Genomic DNA, 5,828 nt, shown 5'->3' on the forward strand with positions numbered 1-5,828 from the left:
AGAAGTGGATATGAGAAAATCACAATCTGCTCAACAAGAATTTAGTTATTAATTGAACTTTAGGGCCCACGAGTCACATACACATACACTTAATACACCCTCTTCTAAACACCAACGCCATTGCAGCCACAACAATACCCTTAATGAACTACAAAGGGAACCTCTACATGGTCGCTGGGCGTGTTAGAAATAGCAGCCAAATCTTCCTCTATTCACATATTGAATAACGAAGGCGGAGGTATTGTTTTCAGTCATGTTTGTTTGTTTCTCCGTAGACAAGATATCTCAAGAACCGCTGGATGGATTCGGATGAAGCTTATAAGGATGTTTGGCCACGAAATTGGCACGAACTGAACAGATTTTGGGATCGATCCGGTACCGGACAAGAATTCTAGGTTATTTTTCCTGTTTTTTTTTTTTGTTTGTTTGTTTTTTACTTAATTTTTGAGAGCGGTGGGTTCATTTTTAGTATTCTCATTTATAAGAGCAGATGAGTGTATTTCAGATATTCTCATTTTAAAAATCATCTCTGGCAAGCTTCTTACCACACAGCGACCCGGTGCCTATATCTTTATTTGTTTTAGTGCGGCCGAGCTGGTCTACCGCCTTGACGAATATAGTCCAATAAATCGATTTCAGTTCTTTTTCTCAAAACCAAAGACACCGATGGATATATAAATACATATATATCGTGCGGTGACCATCTGAAACACGCTTGTTCTTTTCTCTAAATTGTTTTTCCTCATCTCTCTTTTCCGTAGAAGAGCATAGGCTCGAAACGTTAAAGACTTCTTTGTTTATCTTTTATCTGTTGTTTCAGTCGTTACACTGTGGTCATGCTGGGGCACTGCCTTGAATTTTTAGTCGAATGAATCGACCCCATTACTTCATTTTTGAGCCTGGTACTTATTCCATAAATGTCTTTTGCTGAACCACTAAGTTACGAGGACGTAAATACACCAACACCGGTAGTCTAGGTACGAAAGACTTCTTTCATTTTCCGTCCACCAAATTCGCTCACAAGGCCTTGGTTGGCCCGAGGCTATACTAGAAAACACAGTAAGACAGAACCCGGAACCTATGTGGTTGGGAAGCAAGCTTCTTATCACACAGCTACTCCTGCGCCTAGGTTTCTCTCTCTCTCTCTCTCTCTCTGTTACGTTGTCATGTAATCCACTCATAAGGCTTTTGTCGTCCCAGGACAATTGTAGAGGACCCTTGCCTATGATACCACGCAGTGGAACTGAACTAGAAAACAAATAGTTGAGGAGCTTCTTAACCACACAGAAAATAAAAACAGAATGGTAATGGTCGTGGCTTGGACAGTTTTCATCATAAGTTTTTCTCCATCAAGGCAGGCCTGAGGTTAAGCATTAATAATACAACTACCACCTCCATTGCCACTGCGCATTTCTATCACCAGTTGCATTACTCCCGTGGAGGTACAATAGCACAGTGGTTAGGGCAGCAGATTCGCGGTTTCAATTCCCAGACCGGGCGTTGTGAGAAAACACCTAAAGCTCCACGAGGCTCCAGCAGGGAGTGGTGGCGAACTCTGCTGTACTCTTTCACCACAACTTTTCTCCCTCTCTTCCTTCCTGTTTCTGATGTACCTGTATTTCGAAGAGCCAGCCTTGTCACACTCTGTATCACGCTGAATCTCCCCGAAAACTACGTTACGGGTACGCGTACCTTTAGAGTGCTCAGTCACTTGCACGTTAATTTCACGAGCAGGCTGTTCCGTTGATCAGATCAACTGGAACCCTCGTCGTCGTGACCGACGGAGTGCCACGATAACGGCATTACTACAACTATCACCACCAGAACTTCTAGTACATCAACCATTAACAAAACCATCACCACCACTATTACCACCCTCATCTTACTACCACTTTACCAGCTACTGTCATCATTATATTTAAACAACGTTATTAAGAGAGAAGGTGTAACGGAAAATATGTGTGGTGTGGAATGTAGGGGCCGCGAAGAAAGATAATTTTTACACAAGTGTTTGCAGTATTTATGTCCCTCTCTTCCCCCTCCATCCCCTTCTCCTTCTCTCGTTTTCTGTCTTTTGATAAAAAAAAGTTGCTATTATGTTGAATGAAAAGTAGGCCTAATAGATTGATAGCGGTGAAAACAAATCTGTTAAAGTTTTGGTTTCATGTAAGTTGAGTATGACGGAGTGGCAGGGAGGGAGTATAGTTTTAAATACTGCTTTTAGGTTTGTATCTACAGGAAAATGTGTGGAGCTGTCAATCACAAGTCAAGGCTGAGAGACAGCAGTGCAACAAAATGGTAGTGTGATAGGCTGATAGAGATTCATTTAGTGCAGTGCTTAAAGAGGATGTATATATATATACATGTGTGTTTATATGTGTATGTATGTGTGAGGTGTGTGTGTATATGTATATATATATATATTCGAACACAGCATCGTTTTTCCCTCTTATGGCGGTAAATACCCAATCTTTTTCTGTTCTTACAGTTTACTGCGTTTGAAATTTACTTTCTTGTTTGCAAAATACCGAAACATTCGATGCTTCCAAAGTTTATATGTATACAGTTGTACCCCTGCTTATTCGTGGTCCCGGTAATTCGCGGAACTAATAATTTTTCGCGGAAACCAAGGCATATTCGCGGAATCGTAAATATCATCCGCGATTTTTTATGACTTTTTTTCGTGGATCTTTTCGGTTTGAACGGCAGTATTTTCTAGCGGTGTCATATGAAATTGTCACCCATAATTATGACCCTTGTATCGATCTATTGCATTTCAATCTGTTTAAGGGTTAGGATTAGTTAGGGTTAGTTAGGGTTAGGAAAGGGTATCTTTTTTTCTTCAGAAATGTAAATAAACCCAATCTGTTTCTTAAACGAGGGACATATTCATATGGCACATGTTTTCACCTCAATAGGCGTCATTGATTGGTTGAAATTACAGAAATTGAAGAAAAAAACAACAAATATCTTACAAACTATAGAATTTTCTCAATAAAGCCAAGAGAAAAAGATGTTTTATAAACACATTCTACCAGTATACGAAGTTTAAAAGTGTTTAGTTACGTGGAAATTATTTTTAAAAACTGCCGTTCAAACCGAAAAGTTCCATTTTTTCACACCTTTTAAGACTAAATTATAATTGACAATATACCGCATTTGCCGGCTTACTGGACGTCCCTTCGCAGTTGACTCTCTCAGATTAGAATAGCCGCGCTTCACGTCTCTTAATTGTTTTAGATACAAGTACAAGCGTATCTTGTATCTCTAATTCCTGCGTTCAATCAAGGCTTGTTAATTAGTATAGCGACATCTATCTATATTTCACACATACACACTCTCTCTCCCTCTCTCGCTGTATTTTCCTCAACAACACCAACCTCCTATTGTAGTGAAAGTATATACTGTGTAGTGAAAGTGGCGGGTAAGGCTATGTAAGTGATGTCGAAGGACCGCAATTAAACTCTCGGTTCGATAATAATACTAGTGAGGAATCTAATGCGGTCTATCCAATGCTCTGTATGAGCATGTATATCTCTCTATATATAAACGGCAGTTTGTCTGTGCGTGTTTCTGTGTGTCTGTTTGCTTGTACCCTCACCCTGACCACGGCTTTCAACCGATTCTGATGAAACTTGACACACACATAGCCCAATGTCATAATTCAAAACTAACGCAGGGAAAACTTTGAAAAGTTCCCCCAGTTCTGAAAAAAATCGATAAATTCGACATGGGGTCGAGAATCAGAAACACAAACCACAGACTGTCTAGGGGACGCAACTCCACCTTTTTTAAATCTCAAAAAAAAAATTACCATAATTTTTTTCCATTTTTTTGCTATTTTTTGGCTATAACTCTCTAAAAATGCTTTATAGTTATTTCCCTTACAAACCTGAGCAACGCCGGGCGATACTGCTAGTGTTAAATAAAAATGAGACAAAGCCAACGCTGTGTGGAATTTTCGGGGCATTTATAAAGAGAAAGTTAGTCTTATAGCTGTTTCTGAGATATTAGGAATATCCTTTCTTCAGAGACGATGTGAGATGGTTAAATAGAGGGAAATATTATAGTTCAATATAAAGAATTATTTTAGAAAAGGATGGAAATAAGAAGTATAAAGAGAAATAAGAGAATAAAAGTAAAAATTAAAATATATAATATCCTACGTATATTTTTATTTTTTATTTTTATTCTCTTATTTCCCTTTATACTTCTTATTTCTATCCTTTTTCAAACCCCTTATAATGAACTCTACTATTTCCCTCTATTTAACCATCTCACATCGTCTCTGATGAAGGGATATTCCTAATATCCCAGAAAGGATCTTCTCCTTTTGAACGGCAGACAATTTCTAGTTAGCTAAACACTTTAAAACTTCGTATACTAGTAGAATGTGTCAAAATAAAACATTTTTTCTCTTGGCTTTCTTGAGAAAATTGTAATTTGTTTGTTTAACGTAGTTTAATTTTTCGAATTTTAACCAATCCTATGCTCTCTTTTGAGCTAAAATCATTTGCTGCGTCTAAAACTGAGACAACATCCTGTAACTAACCCTAACCCTAACCCTATATTCTTTTTTTCTTAATTGTTAAATTAATTTAATTGTTACGCGTGTAAAAAAAAGACTAAAGCAATGGAAAATAATTTAAACAATTAACAAACAAAATAATTCTATAATTTTATACACACGCTTTAAATTATTTTCCATTGCTTTAGTTTTTTTTACACGCGTAACAATTAAATTAATTTAACAATTAAGAAAAAAAATTAGGGTTAGGGTTAGGGGGAGGTTTAGGGTTAGTTACAGGATGTTGTCTCAGTTTTAGATGCAGCAAATGATTTTAGTTGAATGGATGTAATCGATTGGTTAATATTGCCGAAATGCTCGGATTTTCAGACGAAATATCTTACAAACTATAGAATTTTCTCAATAAAACCAAGAGAAAATGATGTTTTATAAACACATTTTATATACGAAGTTTAAAACTTTTTAGTTACCTAGAAATTATGTTACAAACTGCCGTTGAAAAGGAAAAGATCCCCCAGGAACAGCTATAAGACTAACTTTCTCTTTATAAATGTCCTGAAAACCCCACAAAAACCAATGCTACCTGCGAAAATTCTTTTCGGTGGGAGGTGATGCCACCTTTTCTACGCATGCGTGAAAACTTTCGCACCGGTAGACCGCATCAGTTCCTGACTGTTACGCGCAGAGTACAAGCGTGTAGTGCTCGCTCATCGGATCCTCGTTACGGTTTCTAGATGGTCTGCCTGAGCTTACCTAACTCTCCACTGATGTGCGGCCATGTTTGAAGCCAATGTACCACTATTTGATCTGAGTATTGACCGCGGCATCATCGTCAAAGACCTGCTGAATCTTCTAGATGGTTTGAGTTTGAGTATCACCAAGCTTTTGGCAAAACTTAATCCAATACTTCTGCCCGATCTACACGGTGAAAACGAAAATCCGTCTGAACTCTGGGCATATAACAGCGAAAGATTTTGTACAAGCGCTGGAAGGGTGGCGTCACCTCCCAACCAAGGGATTTTTCCCACGTGACATTAGATTTGGCGGGGAAAAAATACAGTCACATATTTTTTGAACAAATCTCGTGTGTATATATATATATATATATATATATATTATATATATATATATATATGGTGCCCCAGCATGGCCGCGGCCTTCGGGCTAAAACATTTTTAAGGATTTAAGGATAAGGAGATCTATATATATATATATAAATATATATCATTCAACCACGGTAGTGGTTGAATATATTAAGTCCACCATTTCGTCAATTACAGCAGCTTCCAAGCTTCACCAC

The 5,828-nt window shown here is 37.8% G+C and overlaps 1 long non-coding RNA gene across 1 annotated transcript in view; it reads left to right on the top strand.

Moving 5' to 3' along the window:
* Positions 1–4,077, top strand: part of LOC118762344 — a 12,388-nt gene extending 8,311 nt beyond the window's left edge. The window contains exon 3 of the long non-coding RNA XR_004998092.1: positions 3,920–4,077. This is a non-coding gene — a long non-coding RNA (uncharacterized LOC118762344). The remainder of the gene's footprint in view (positions 1–3,919) is intronic.
* The last annotated feature ends 1,751 nt before the right edge of the window (positions 4,078–5,828 follow it).

The sequence above is a fragment of the Octopus sinensis genome, linkage group LG2, assembly GCF_006345805.1.
Source record: "Octopus sinensis linkage group LG2, ASM634580v1, whole genome shotgun sequence".
In the NCBI taxonomy this organism is placed as follows: domain Eukaryota; kingdom Metazoa; phylum Mollusca; class Cephalopoda; order Octopoda; family Octopodidae; genus Octopus; species Octopus sinensis.